Genomic DNA, 8,473 nt, shown 5'->3' on the forward strand with positions numbered 1-8,473 from the left:
GGGGTGTACCTATACTCAACAGGTCTTTGTTATTGTACACCTAGTACTCTTCTATAGGTCTTTGTTATTGTACAACTATAGAATGTAACTGAAGTTGTCAATCAAAATTTTTCTCATCTGGCTATAATACTTGTTACTATGTCATTTTTATATAGTTTTTGCCTTAAAACAATTAATAACTGAATGGCTATGATGCTTATTACTCCAATTTTTTAAGTATCATAGTATTTGCCTTGGCTACACCGACATAAGATAAAGCACCTCACTGAGATGGTGCTGGGGTGGAATTATTTGCCTTGATTTCATTGCAAATTGGTTTGTTGTATTTCCAAATTGTTATTATTGTAGCTTACATCACCATTTCATACAGTGATTCATCATTGGTGTTAGATCGCATAGTGCAGGGAACCAAATGGTCTGTGTTGTCTTCCCTGCTTTGTCACCCGTGACTCACGTGGGTGGTTGTGGATGTCACGGACCTTGACTATTGTTGTCCCTGCTTGTGTCATATCATATGATGTACACGTCATTAGGTCTAGTTTAAGATCTGGATGAAATGTGGTAGGGACTCAAATGTGCTACGGAGTTTGAACCGCATCATGTTCACCACCCTATCGCCCGTGACTCACATGGGTTTCCGCGGATGTATGGACCTTGATTGTTGCCTTCATCGTGCGTGTCTTGATGAGGTGGGGCTATTTAAGCCAAGGTAAGGGGAGCCTCTCTTGCAAACTCCAATCCTTCTTCCTCCCTTAACATAAGAAAAACTAGAGAAAACACCTTGAGTTGCACATAGTCTCCCGTCGCCATGGCCACGCTCCTAGAAACCCTCTTATCCTCATGTGAAGTTTGCGCACGTGAGATGCATTGTGCTAATGCCAACTTCTCATGAGGATAAGAGGATGACCACGAGCGTTTCTCATAAAGTTGTTGTGAGTTCTGAAGCTTTATTTTCCATCTTGTAGTTCTCACGGTTAACAAGCAATCTGAATTTTGATTAAAAAATCATTTAAATAAAAATATGTTGTGCTAAACAGGCAAGAAATGAGGTGGTATGGATCCTAAGGTGTAGGGGGACCTTACCTTGCACTAAATAAGCTAGCAGTTCCCCAAACCACGTGGTTAGCACTAGAGGGGCCGAGCTGCTTGGTCGAGTCAATTTTCTCCATCCAACTTCCAACACTGTTCCATCACCATTACTTCTGCTAGGAGAAGCATGCTCCACTTAGATCATGCATGACATGGGCCTCACCTTAACTCCTACTCTCACTCAGTGCAATCAAAGGGAACTCCAATGGGCGCCTATCATGCCCATCCTTCTATAAAAGCGGAGGCTAAGGTGGGGAAGCAAGTACATAATTCCTTTCAAAACTCGTTACACTTACCTCTCTTCTTGTTCTACCTTCTTCGTCTGGCACTTCGCCTCGACATGCCATCTTAAATATCTCATCCAATGGAAGATCAGGTAACAAAGCGCCCAATGGAAGAGTCACTAGAGGTTGTCCCAGCTCATCCCCACATTTTTGTGAGGCTACGATAGGATGGGGAGGATAGCTCAGCGATACCACCAGAGAGATGATCCCCGCTTCTGGCTATCTCCTCCGATGATGATAGAGGGCGGCAGATGTTATCCTCACATTGGTGGAGCAGCTAGATGTGGTCACCTCCACCCTCCGCGAGGAGAGCTGAGAGGCAAATCAGCTACGCCTCTTCGTTGCCACCGCGAAGCGGGAAATAGCCACGGTGGAGCTTACCGCCACCAACGCCTAGGTGCACCTCACTGGTAATGCATTTGGCATGATATGATCTTGCTCTTTCACTTTATATAATGTCATGTCTTCAGCTGTAATGTTTTGTTGTCTCCTTTTCGACCATGCGGGAGCAGCTGATCGCCGCGTAGGGCGAGGCAATGGAGGCAATCCGCCTTCACTAGGTAGCCGAGAAGAACAACTATGTCTTCTCCTAGATGGTAACAGAGAGAAACAAGCACTATTAGGATCTCCATGCAGCAGTAGGCAACACCATCCGTGTGCTTTCGCCTTTTGCGCCTGCGAGGATGACCCTAGAGGACAGCCTCCACACCGTGTCACCACAGGTCGTGGAGGTACCCACGTACTACATTCACCAAGGGGTCACTTTGGCCATGGCCACCGCCCAACTTTGGCTCGGTAATTACCTGACTGTGGTGGAGTCAGGGTTCCTAGGAGAGACGAGCTAATGGGATCACGAGAACATAATCGAAGACTTCCTCGCCATGGGCAATGGCGTCTTGGCCGCGGTGATGTAGACGACATCATTTACAACACTCCCTATGAGTAGTTCGATTGTAACATGCCTCTGAAATCTGAATAAAAAATGTTCATAATATTTAATAGTTATTGCTTTGAGTTTGAACATCTCTATTTGTTATTGACTCGAACATTACATTTGTGCGTCATAGAGTTCAAGACCATATGACATGTTCATTGTTAGTAGGTGCTAACATCTCCAAATCACCACCGGCGGTAGCCTTCACCACTGCTTTCATCAATTTCCTGTTGGAACCGCGGCTCAGGGTGAGCCCGGCGACGCCCCGGCCCCGGCTGGTGGTGACCGTGGCGGTGAGAGCTCTGGAACGTGCTCCGCAGAGGAAGATGATGGCGAACACGAAAACAAGACGCGAGTTTCTGGACTGGCAACCGCACAGCCTAGATCGATGCATTTGCTTGATTAATACCGGGGCTTGTTGCGCAACTCCCGCCATGACGTGCAGCTGCACGATGCGCCGTCATTTGCGTGCGCTCGTGCGACAAGCACGGCATGAACGCCATGGCGGAGTCTACCCCTACTGACGCGGTCATGGTGCAGTGCGTGCAAGTCTCCGCACTGCCCACGATTCTACGCGATAAATACAAACATGTTCTTTACATCAAGTGAACTAAACAATGCACCTAACATGAGGATAACTATCTGTCACGATTACACCGAGGCTCGATCTGAATCAACATTTCACCCCCTTAATTGTGACAGACTTCAGTGACTCCCAGCTTCTGCCTCATTTCAACAAACTTGATCCGACCAAGTGGTTTGGTCAGGATGTCGGCCAGCTGTTTGTCTGTCCCGATGTGCTCCACCTCTGCAACACCTGCACTGATACACTCTCTGATATAGTGATATCGAGTGTCAATGTGCTTGCTCCTTTCATGGTACACCGGGTTCTTGCTCAATTCTAGAGCTGACTTACTGTCCATCAACAGCTTGAACTTTTGTAACTCATCTCCTGTCAGATCTGCAATAAGCCTGCTTAACCAGACTCCTTGGCATGCTGCTGAGGCTGCAGCAATGTATTCAGCCTCACAGCTTGACAGGGATACTACTCTCTGCTTCTGAGATGTCCAAGTCACAGCATTGTCATTCAAGAAGAATAACACCCCTGAGGTGCTCTTTCTTTTTTCCAAATCACCAGCATGATCGCTATCTGAAAACCCCAAGAGTTTCAGACCTGAACTGGTTTTCTTCTCATATGTGCATCCATAGCCAGCGGTTCCTGATATATACCTGACAATCCTCTTCTACGCTGCCCAGTGTTCAGTAGATGGAGCCTCCATAAACCTGCTCACAATCCCTACCGAATAGGCCAAATCCGGTCGAGTGTTTACTAGATACCTCAGGCTCCCAACAAGGCTTCTGAATTGTGTCACATCTTTTGCTAGATCAGGCCTCCCAGGCAACATTCTACAGTTTTGCTCCATTGGAGTATCCACGGCATTGCAGTTTGTCATGCCACAGTTTTCAACTATCTTAGCAGCATATGCCTTTTGACAGAGCATAATACTTCCAGGTCCTTGTTTAACTTCCATTCCCAGGTAGTAACTTAACAGTCCAAGGTCACTTATGCTGAAAGTCTGATGCATCTGTTGCTTGAACTCGGCTATTCTGCCAGTGTTAGGTCCAGAGATGATGAGATCATCTACATACACACCAATCAGAAGCAGTGAAGCACCACTACCCTTTTTGTATACTGCATGCTCTTCTTCACTTCTCTCAAAACCCAACTTGTACAGAACTTGGTCCAGCTTAGCATTCTAGGCTCTTGGAGCCTGTTTCAGTCCATAGAGTGCCTTGTTCAGTTTGAGCACTTTTCCAGGATACTTAGGATTCTGAAACCCTGGTGGCTGGTGGACATACACTTCCTCAGACAGTTCACCATTGAGAAATGCTGATTTCACATCCATGTGGTGTACTTCCCAGCCTCCTTGAGCAGCCAAAGCTAACATTAGCCTCACTGTCTCTAGCCTTGCCACAGGTGCAAAAACCTCTTCAAAGTCCACCCCCTGTCTCTGAGCATACCCCTTCGCCACTAATCTAGCTTTGTGCTTGACAATGTTGCCCTCAGGATCCCTCTTCACCTTGAAAACCCACTTCAGTCCTATTGCCTTGTGTCCTTTTGGAAGGTTTGCATAATACCAGGTGTTGTTCTCTTGTATGGACAGTAGCTCATCTCTCATTGCATCTATTCAACACTGTTCCTCAAGTGCTTCATGGACATCTGCTGGTTCATCTGCAGCCAACAAACACATGCCACTGTATTCATAATCATGCAGTTCATCAGTAGAGTCATAGATATCCATCAGTGGTCTGAATCTGACTGGCTCCCCCCCTGAACTGCTTGATGCTTGACTGAGTGGTGTAACTGGCCCATGAGATGGTGTTTGGACACTGCTAGGAGAATGCTGTGGACTAGGTGTTGCTTCATGAGGATCCACAACACCATCTTGCCCCACTGAATCTTCTCCATCTTCTCCTGCTGCAGGAAAAACTGGAGCAAGCTCTGTTGTCGGATTTTGGTCAGAATTCAGAAAGTGGACAGTGAATGTCTCACTTCCCTGTTGAGCTGTAGCCGGTGACTTGGTCCAATCCCAGGGTTGATGTTCTTCAAATATTACATCTCTGCTGATGACAAGTCGTCCAGCAGAAGGATCATAAAACCTATACCCTTTAGTGCCAGACTCATACCCTATGAATACCACTTTAGAGATCTGTCTGACAGCTTGTTGATTCCAGGACCTATCTTCTTGACATTTGCTACACACCCAAATGTTCTAAGATGACCAACATGTGGTTTTCTGTGATGCCAAGCCTCAAAAGGTGTTTTGCCCTGCAAACTTTTGGTAGGTGATCTATTCAACACATATACTGCAGTTAAAACTGCTTCACCCCAGAATTTTGCAGGCACATTCATAGACTTCAGCATACATCTAGCCATTTCCACAACAGTCTGGTTTCTCCTTTCAACAACTCCATTCTGCTGTGTATAGGGAGTGGTTGTGTAGTGCTTTATACCTTCTTCAGTGCAGAAAACTGAGAACAAATGTGAGTTGAACTCACCTCCTCTGTCTGTCCTCAATTCTTTCAGCTTGTTGTCAGATTCCACCTCAGCCCTGAGTTTGATTTTCTTGAAACACTCAAGTGCTTGGTCTTTAGTTTTCAACATCTCCACCCACATATATCTACTATAGTCATCAACAACTAGCAAAAAATATGAGCACCTACCAGGTGTTTTTGGAGTAATATGACCACATAAATCTGCATGTACAAGCTGCAGGCTCTTTTCTGCTCTGAACTTTGAAGCATGTGGGAATGGGGTTCTATGCTGTTTGCCAAGTACACAGCCATCACATACTTGCTCTACTCTATTTACTGTTGGCATACCAATCACCATACCCTTACAGCTAAGATCTCTCAAAGCCCTGAAGTTTAGATGACCAAATCTAGCATGCCAAACCCAAGCTGCATCTTCTGTCTTTGTCAGCAGACACACTGGTGAGACTGAACCAAGTTTGACAGTATACAACCTATTTCCAGTTCTAGGAGCAGACATCAACAATGTATGTTCTTGGTCAAACACAGACAACTTCCCATTCTCTAAAACACATTTGAATCCCTTTTCTTCTAACTGACCCAGACTAATAATATTACTCTTCAGAGCTGGTATGTAATAGACGTCAGTTAGTACCTTGTGCTGTTGATGGCGGCCTTCCACCACCACTGATCCAAGTCCATGGATCTGAACTTGCGAGCCGTCGCCAAAACGGACAGTCCCACGAACCCCTTCATCTAGCTGTGTCAGAGCTGAGCGTGTCCCTGTCATGTGGTTACTAGCACCCGTGTCGAGCACCCACACGCCTTCTGGAGCGTCCACCGGGTTGATGTTCTCCGCTAGGTGGACAATCTGGGACAATCCACGCATGACATCAATGTCACACGTTGCCAGCATGAGTGCTGGCTGATGATCAGCGCCGGCCACTGCCACATTTGCTTCTCCTCCTCGGCGAGGAGAAGCCAGCCGGCCTTGTCGGTTACTTGTTCGACCTTCTCGTTGAGACGATCTTCTGCCGCCCGGAGTCGACCGATCAACTCATCCACCGTGATCTCTTTGAGGTTCAGGAACATCTCGATGGAGACCACAATCGGCGCAAGGCGAGGCGGCACGACCCGCAAGAATTTCTTGATGACGCGTGAGTCATCCACCGTCTCACCGAGGATTCGGAGCTCCCCGACGAGATTGGTGATCCTCATGCCGAAATCTTCTATGGACTCCCCTTCTTTGAATTTGATGTTCTCGAAATCCTCCATGAGCTTCTGGGCATTCACCTCCTTAACTCGATCTGCGCCGAGCCGCATCAGCTTCACCGCCTCCCACGCCTCCTTCACGGTCTTGCGCGCGGCCAGGGATTGCCACATCTCCCTGGGGACTGAGCGCAGCAGCCCGCTCATAGCTTGGCGATCTTGCGAATGCTTGGGATTGGTGCCTGGATCGATGACTTCCCAGATCTCCAATGCTTCAAAGTTGCATTGCATCAAGAGAACCCACTCGGAGTAGTTGTCCCGCGTCAACATGGGCCACATCTACGAGCTTTCCTTCACCACGCCGCCCTGAGAACTTGACCCCGCATCTCCCATCTTTTTCGCCGGAACTCGACGCGGGACGACACGGACCTTCTTCGGCGGCGATGCTGGTGGACTCACCGAGCCGCTATAGAACATAGACTGGCTGGAACCGCGGCTCAGGGTGAGCCCGGCGACGCCCCGGCCCCGGCTGGTGGTGACCGTGGCGGTGAGAGCTCTGGAACGTGCTCCGCAGAGGAAGATGATGGCGAACACGAAAACAAGCCGCGAGTTTCTGGACTGGCAACCGCACAGCCTAGATCGATGCATTTGCTTGATTAATACCGGGGCTTGTTGCGCAACTCCCGCCATGACGTGCAGCTGCACGATGCGCCGTCATTTGCGTGCGCTCGTGCGACAAGCACGGCATGAAAGCCATGGCGGAGTCTACCCCTACTGACGCGGTCATGGCGCAGTGCGTGCAAGTCTCCGCACTGCCCACGATTCTACGCGATAAATACAAACATGTTCTTTACATCAAGTGAACTAAACAATGCACCTAACATGAGGATAACTATCTGTCACGATTACACCGAGGCTCGATCTGAATCAACATTTCCAAGTCGGCGCATGAGTCCTTTGTGTCATTCTTATGCGTATTTACAAAGTTTTGCCCAAATTTGCATTCTCATGGTTGATACAGTTGCTTACAAAGGACACTCCCCATCTTGTTTTCTGCTCCTCACTACTGATATTCTTTACTCAACAACGTGCAAGCCGCTAGTCACTGCCAACAAGCTAGTGCTCCGCACCGGTATGCCACAATGGCAGGGAGACAACACAGGTAAATGCTAGTGACCAAGCTCTGGTACTCATCACCACTGTCACCACTCAAGCTCTATGCCACAAGATCCAAAGGCAATGGTAATGCTTTCGCACTTCCCTTATGCATTGTTCTTGGATTTTTATTCCCTTCTTGACTCATCTGAGTATTAACAAGCTTCCATCTGATTATTAACGAGCTCACAAACACATCCTCGCAGTGGCTCCTTATTTGATTCAGGCGACAGCGCCACTGCTTCCATTGTCGGCCCTGCTCCACCAGATCCTCATCAAGATAGAGGAGGAGGTCCCCAAAAAGAGGTATGAAGTGGCCATCCTCACATACCATGTCTTGGTCCTCATCCTCAATAGCCTCACTACCCGCTCCTTGTGCAGCTACAACTGCAAGTGTGTATGTCGCTCCTAACACAGCCTCATCTCGAGATCCAAGTATCATAAGGAGCTGCCTTAGATTCTCGTTGGATTCTTATACTGCAGTTGGAAAGGCAAAGGCAACTTCACTAGTGTCAATGATGAATATCCATCCTTTTCCTTTTTTTCCCATTTAGGATGTCGTGATCTCAGATTGCCTCTGGAGCCTCATCCTCTACTGGTACGCTGGGTTTTGCTATGTTTTCTGCAATCTGGTGACTCAAAAATGGTTGGTACTGCCGGGTAGCAACCATTCTTATGTTTCAACTCACTTGAGGTTCAATCTAACAGTCTTCTCGCACTTATATGTGTTAGAATATGGGATCAATGATGATGACTCCTTAGGTGTCAA

The sequence above is a fragment of the Sorghum bicolor genome, chromosome 5 (assembly GCF_000003195.3).
Source record: "Sorghum bicolor cultivar BTx623 chromosome 5, Sorghum_bicolor_NCBIv3, whole genome shotgun sequence".
Classification (NCBI taxonomy): domain Eukaryota; kingdom Viridiplantae; phylum Streptophyta; class Magnoliopsida; order Poales; family Poaceae; genus Sorghum; species Sorghum bicolor.